The sequence below is a fragment of the Centruroides sculpturatus genome, unplaced genomic scaffold, assembly GCF_000671375.1.
Source record: "Centruroides sculpturatus isolate CEXI.00-Female unplaced genomic scaffold, Cexi_2.0 scaffold1129, whole genome shotgun sequence".
In the NCBI taxonomy this organism is placed as follows: Eukaryota; Metazoa; Arthropoda; class Arachnida; order Scorpiones; family Buthidae; genus Centruroides; species Centruroides sculpturatus.
The window spans coordinates 1-8,398 of NW_019385449.1; positions in this window are offsets into that span (position 1 = coordinate 1).

The window sequence follows — 8,398 nt, forward strand, 5'->3', positions numbered from 1 at the left end:
TTTTGAAGTTTTAATTTTGAAGCTGTACTTTTATTCATTTATTAAATTATCTTCTTAATTTATTACTAAAAGTTATAAATGAAAGATGTTTCAACACTTAATTTATTGTATATGCTTTGTATCAATGGACTGGCCCACTCAGAAACTGGAAATTTCCCAGTGAACTGTTTTCCAGTAGCTATTCCTTATTTCAATACACATTATATTTCTCTTGAGAAAAATAAATTAATAAACAAAATACAAGTGCCATTTATTATATTAATTCAAAAAAGTCTTATCCCAATTCAGATCATAAGCTGCGATGGTGTGGCCATACAAATAGATGTATGGCATTTGCTATAGCAAATGCAGTCTATAAAAATTTTAAAATGATTGGCCCTGATTTGAATGTGAGCCATTATGGAACAGCCCATGCAAAATGACATTCAACCAGCCACAATTTGGCTTAAATTCTTTTTATGTAACACGACAGACAGTGCTGTATGTTATTTATTTTTCTAATAGTATTTGGCATGTACAATTATTTAAATTTTGTCACAATGTGCATTTTTTAACTTCTAATTTAAAAATAATTGATCACAACCTGGGACATAAACTGCCATTATGGGACCAATGCTAAACTAATGCTCATTATTATCTAATCTAATCACCTTTAATAGATAATGTTATAATAATCCTATATCTGATATAGTATTTAATGTATTTTACAGTGTATACATAACATAACTTTTGTCCAAAAAAGACTCAAAAATTGCCCTGTATCTTATATGAGAAGTTGTGGTTTCCCATAGACTAATGAATTCTCCAGTGGCCTTCAGTAAGCTACAGGTAACCTCTATCTAGCCCTATGAGAAATTTGCTTAGCTATAGCAAAAAAGTAATAAAAATAATAATGTAGTTAATTAAACAATAACATTTTCTTGAATAAAAATATTATTGTTTAATTAAACACTATTATTTCCTGTTTTTTTTTTTTTTGCTTTAGCTAAGCAGCTTATGTTAAATATTTTAATGGTAAATTTTAACTGTAAATGATTCCCCTTCTTCTCTGATAAGTGAAAGTAGGCATACTAATTTTACTTTTTTAACCAGAATACAGTAAAAAAAATTTAGGGAAAAGTGCCAAAGGCTTAAATTTAATAAAACAATTTTGGAGGTGATATGACATAAAAACACTAAATACTTTTTTCTAAATCTTCTGTGCTGAAACTGCATGTTTTTAGTGTTGCCACCTTTTCAAAATCGCTGACCTGGATGGCAGGTGAGGTTTGTTCGAACAGAAGTTCCTGACGCATGCGCAATGTCATTTTGCAATGCAAAGAATAATGTGCAGTGCATGCTGATTCTAAATCAGTTACAGTTAGGGACTAGGGAGACTTAAGTAGGAGTAATGTAAGTAACTAAATTAAGAAAAAACAACTACAGATGACAGCTCTATTGGATATTGGAGATGTGTATGAATATGAAGCGTACAAGCAAAAAAAAAAAAAAAAGGTCAACAGGTTGCACTTGATATTCCCGGACAAAATTAAATTAATAGTTCACCTGGACAGTGAGTGGATTCCCAGACAGTCTGGGTGAAAACCAGACGGGTGGTAACACTACATGTTTTATATGCTCATGCATCTTATATGCCATAAAATATGGTACTTTAGCTTTTAAAAAACAGCAGTTACACTACCATTAGTCCACAGCAGTAAAACAAAAGTTTATTTTGTTTTATTTTTATATTTTGGATAAAACAAAATATTTTTTATTGCTTATTTTGGTTAAAACAAACTGACATTGGTTTATATATGCAGATAGACAACTGACTTAGGCAAAGCTAAATGAGTGTGTAGTAATTTCTGAGTATCCATACATGACATAGATAAATTTCATACTTGTCAGTCTTATAAACTATGTTAGTACTGGAAGATTAATGGAATTAGCATAAAATAGCATTTATTATGTAATAATTTTTCATAATGATACAGAAAATCTTCGTTAATTCCAACTTGGACAGTTCAAAATCCTGTTAGTTTGTAACTGTACTTTTGTCCCAGCCATGGATATAGATATTTATGTGTTAAGAAATTCAGTTTGAATACGGCTACTTCATAATTTGAAGTGACAATTCTGTCCAAACTATGATATGCATTATGTTAACTCATTCGTTTAGATCAAAGTGCTTCCACACTGTAAAAGAACAACAGACCAAGAACAACTTTATGGTCAATATGACTTTGCTTTTACAGTAACACATTTTTGGATGTGCCTTTATTCTCTTATTTCATAAAGTATAGCTGGATTTCAGGATTGCAAAATTGGGCTACAAGTAACAGTTTGCAATATTTTTAGGGCTCTAGGCAATTTTTTATTGAGTCACTTTAAAAATAATTCAGGCTACTAATTCTGCTTTACTTTTTATAAAACCCATCTGGTGACCTGTGAGGTTCTCACTGGAAAATGGCATTCTCTATAAGTAGCCATATTCCATTTGCTTAATAAATTACATCAGTTTCACAGCATTTAGCATATTATATAGAAATATGTAAATCTTGGATAATTTGAATTTGCGAATATTTCATCCCCTGAATTTTGAACTAACGAGGATTTCCTATAATACCAAATTAACAAAACATTGTTAAGATATTATTTATGTATTATTATATAGTAATCAATTAGTAATCAAACCACGAGAACCTTATTATATTCCAGTAATGACAAATTTTAATTAAAACTAACGTAACTTGACCATAATCATGGTTTTCCTCGGGTTTTCTGACCAGTACAATTCGAATATGAAAAACATATTGTTTAACGCGTTCCATATTTGAATTGTACTGGTCAAAAAACCCGAAAAAAGATCAAGATTATGGTAAAAAATGTTAGTTTTAATTAAAATTTGTCATTACTGGGATATAATAAGGTTCTCATGGATTTATTATCCCTCCCAGTGATTCTGTGAAAAGTTGTTTTAATCAATCAGTAATCTGAAAACAAAAAATGTTACATTTGTGTTGAAGCAACTGATTTTCTCCAACATTGTATTCAATGAAATTTTGATTTGTTACTCAACTTAGTCCCAAAATTTTTTGAAGTAAACATAGACATAGACATTTTAAATGACCAGCATTTTCTTGAAACAGCATATAGAAGCACAGATAATTTTACTAAAATATAAATGCAGAAAAACATTGTAATTGTAAAAGCACATGAAAGATTATAGGAGTCAAAAAAATGTACAGATAAAATGTTTCTGAGATCTTTTGTCTCAACTTCAGATCCTCAACTCTTGATATTCTCATTCTATCATAAAAGTGTATAGAAGTGTATCATAAACAATTCTTGAAAAGTAGGATATGACAAAACATTTTGTAAATTATGATAGTAATAACATTAACTTAATCTGATGATTAGCTTGTTGTACTTGCAACACAAAATGCTTCCATAATTCAGTATAATATAGATATTACATTATAATGAAAAATTTCTATGGCTATCTAACTCAGACAAACATTTATACCGTAAATAAGTAAATAAAAACATTCTTGTTATTTATTTTTTTCATACTATTCTAAAAGCATTTAATTCATTATTCCAAGAATGTATTTAATCACAAGGCTAACTTTAAACTTGTAAGGAAAGATAACCCATATTTGATTATTGTTAAAATAATTACTTTATCAAATTTATTTATTTTTTTTTCATTTAGATTTTTTTAAGGCTGTAATCTTATTTTATAAAATTTTTAAATTAATTATAGCTATAACAGTAACTATTAATTGTAATTTGTAAAAAGATGAGCATTTTAACATTTTATTTTGTTGACTTTCTGATGTTACACAATTTTTTTCACTTTATTAATTAATATTATTTGGGAAAACATAATAATATCAAATATACATTTACGTCATATATTCTTTAATAAATTAATATACAAGAGCATTAGTAAATTACATTTTTATGTCATATTGATATTATTATTTAAGTTTACTATTTATCTATACAAAGGTATTTTCTAAAGTTTCTTTCATTTAAAAATAAACAAGAAATGTTTATTTTAGTGAAAATATTTATTATATTGTATTTTACATCAAAATATAAAGAAATGTAAATGAATTTTTCTAAAATCAATTCTTTTTTAATTATTATATTGAAAAAAATATAAAAACTTCCTAAATGTTAGAAAAAATAACCATGAAACTGAGAAGAAAGATTATTTCTTAAGTACACATATTTTAAATAATGTCAATGAAACTTATTAACTTATAGGATTCCTATTATCTTTAATCGCTTAATTTGAAAATTATGATAAAAGATGATCAGCGCAATTTATCTCTGTCAATACATAACCAGCAATTACTCAGAAACTCTCATAGTTATCCTTGCAAATATTGTCAACTGTGATTATTTAAAATCTTGGTATAAAGTAGAACAGAGTTTAAAAAATATACCATTTGTTAAACTATTAAAACATTCTCATTTATAAATTAAAAAAAAAAAATACATTCTCAAATACATCAAGAAAGGGAAAAAATATATATTTATTCAAAAAAAATAATAATAATTTATATATACTGTATATATGGTTTTTTTTCAAATGTTTTACCAACAACTTTAATTACTGTTAATTGAAGACATTTAAAAAATTCTAAATACTGTAAATTATATCAAATGTAATTTAAAATAAAGTAAATATTTAAATTAAATACAATAAATCGCCTGGATAAATAATAATAATAAAAAAATAACTTAATGAAATTAAATACAAATTTTCTTAATCAACACAACTTGAATATAACTGAATACAATTAACAATAAAAAAGAAACTGATTAAATTTTCACTAAACACTTTAAATACATTAATTTTAAAAATAAAAACAAGTCATTATTTATGCTTCATAATTGTCAAAATGAAATATACAAATATTTTATTCATTTATATTAATCATAATTAATATATTACAATGTGTATATTATTATATTGTATACATTACTTAAATGCTTCTATTTATACAATTGAAAACGATATTTTTTTTTTCTTTTCGTGATATTACAACATGTGTAATGAGTAATGCCATTCAGAAACAATGTTAAGTACCCACATAGAGTGTAACCCTTCGTTTCTGTAGCTTGTTTATCAATTATAACTCACACAACATTTAACAACGTATAACTTCGTATCTAGTTTCAAAAAAATCTCGATAAAACTCGCAGCCATTTCTATAAGAAAAGTATCATTTCGTTAAGAAGAACGATCACATAACAGCGAAGTGTTTTTGGAAAAAGGAGAATCGGTGTCGATCGCCATCCGAGAACACAACGTTAAGAACGAAGCGCAAATGACACATTTATAACATAGGAAACGACACACTTTGCCATTTGTTTCGTGCATAGTGAAGTGACGATAAAAAAAACTAACCTTTTCGAAGTGTTGTTTACGTTTTAGGATAAGAAGAGACGTCAATCGCTAGCTGCCATCACCATCCACATACAAAAACAAGTGGTGGACGAAACGACCAGATCAATCCTCACACACGTGAGTCTCTCCCTTGTCAAGGCAGATTTAGAAAATAAAAAATAAATAAAATAACAATAACACACTCCAAACTAAAGTAATATTCGCATTCATATTGTTTACCATATCATATTTTTCTTAAGTCAATTTAAATTAATGAATAAAATATATTAGTATATGTTTTATTCATTATAAAGTCTTATAAGATCATTTCAAAAAAATTTAATAAATTAATAGATATTTTTAATGAATTAATCAAATAAATGAATTTGATATTTTAATGTATTTTTTTTTTAAATTTAATGATCTTTCATTTTGTAAAAAAAAAATATTTTTAAATGTTTAGTTTAATGAGAATTGTGTTGGTTGATTGAAGATTTTTTTTATTGAGTTTTGTCTCAGAAAATAATAATTTAAAAAAATTCTAAATAGTTAGGCAAAGAATATAAGACTGAACAAAGAAGATAATATTATTTAATTACTTTCTTACAATAAAATGTAAAAGAAATTATACTTTTATATGAAGACCTATTTGTCATGGTTATTTTGTGTTAACTATATATACTATATGTAATACCAAATTATTAAAAATGAATACAGTTAAAAGAAATCAAAATTTTAATTAACTTTTGTACGGTTTCTTTTATATACTATAACTGAAAAAACGCAATAAACTGCAAGCCATCAATTTAATATATTGAATATAAAAATTCTCAGTAAAATTTTAACTACAAGTAAAATTTATTTTTTATTGCATTTTTTAAAAATAAACATTAATAACCAGTATATCAGTTTTTATTATTCGAATAAGATGTTATAAATTTATATATGATTTCTTTAAACTTAATTAATATATAAATACAGTATTAACATATTATCTTATGAATTATATATATACTATATAATCTTAATAAATATTATATATCAATTAACTAAGTTTGAAGAAATAAGCATGGATTTATAAGATGTNGTATGTGTATAAAAATTTTTATTGTTGAAGGTTGAACTTGATGTTTTTGAAAACATCAAAAAATCTTTATATTGGTCTGTAGTAAAAGTACTTTTTCTAACTCTTTATCATAGTTTATCATAAATGACGCTAATTTTATTGCATACGAACGGAAATTCTGTTGTATTTTATTGTCTTTTATTATTACCATTCTTTTTTTTCTTCCTGTATTTGACCACGTGTTGTTGCTACTACCGATCTCTCATACTTGTCACGATCACGAATTTTCGTGACTTGTGACAACAACTAGGTTGCCGTCATTCAAATGATGACCGCCTGAAAAGAAAAGAGGGTGTTGATTTTCTGAAGATAAGTAAACAACAGATGGTTATTTCTCTCGTTTTTTCACCATTGATAAACGGGATGGACAGTTTTTTTTTCTATAAGAAATCAAATATAACATCCATTCTCTACTGTTTTTTTCCCTCACTTTTTATAGTTAAATAAAGACATTTTTAAACGTTTTATTTGCATTATACCTTATATAATCTGCATAAGCACACAAGGTGTATAAAATTAAATAATTTATATAAAAAGAAAAGTAAAAACATTAATTATGTTTCCGAATTACTTTCGTGTAAGAAAGTTAACTTCCATTACTATTACTTTAAGTGATTTTTATGTTAGAAAATTTATTTCTGCAGTAGAAAATTTGTAATTTGGTCACGTTATATCTAAAAGCAAATTTGATTATACGAACTAATTATATATTCTAATTTGTTTACATGTTTATTACATTAAAGAATCTGTTTCTCAACAAACGTTACAGTAGTTGATTGCGTATATTAAAGCATGAATATTCATTATTAGGAATATCTTAAATTAAAAAGGAGATTCTTGCAAAAGCTACAACAAATGAAAATCTTTTCCAGTTTTCTCGACATTAAACAGGTTTCTTTACTAATATAAATAATCAAATAACACTTTAATTCGCTTCGTCTTTCTGAAACATATTATTAAGATCAAACAACTCAATTGGATCACAAGAAATTTCATTAGTGATTCTCTGGAGAACATTGAATAGATTTACAATGCTTTTTATTTATTTTTTTTACTAGTAGGAAATCTATTTTTCTCCGCTATTAAACTGCTTACCTAATTGTATAGGTAGCAATATATTTGTAGTCAGCACTTATACAAGAAATTATATAATAATTCGATTGTTTACTGTATTTATTTTTTATCGGTTCGGATATTTTCCTTTTAAATGTATAATATATTTAAAGATTCTTTTTGTGATATTTGAAAAGTGCATAAACTTCATAGAAACAATGCAGTGTATATAACAATAAAAAAATAATTACCTTTTTCTGTTTTTTAATCATATTTTACATCCAAATTACAGATAGTAAATATTTACAATAATGTTTTAACGTAAGAGAGAGATATTTTTTTTTTTAACTAACGTTCACGACATTTTTTACTCGGATAGTAAATCAAACTAATGTAAACAGAAATCAAAATAATGCATAAATAAACATGTTTACTCCGTAAAGCAATATTTTTATTTTATTTTTTCTTATCCGCATACGTAACCTCGCAGTTCCCATTAGAGGAGTCCCTTCAATATTTATTTATATTTAAATTTTCTGTAGAGTTAGTCAATTTTTTTTTTAAAAAAAAGTAAACAGTATCTAGAAAATGTTAAATAAATTATAAAATAACAACAATAAAATTGGTTTTCTTCTTTGATAAATAGCATTTTATAATGATTTAACTTCGACGTAGAATTTTTCGTGAATGATAATAATGCATAACATAAAGTTTTATAATGTTATAACTTTATTCTTCATGGGATAAATTGTATACAATAAAAAAATAATAAATAAAATATAATAAATGGATCCAAAATATATAAAATATATTAAAAAAAATTGAATATATAT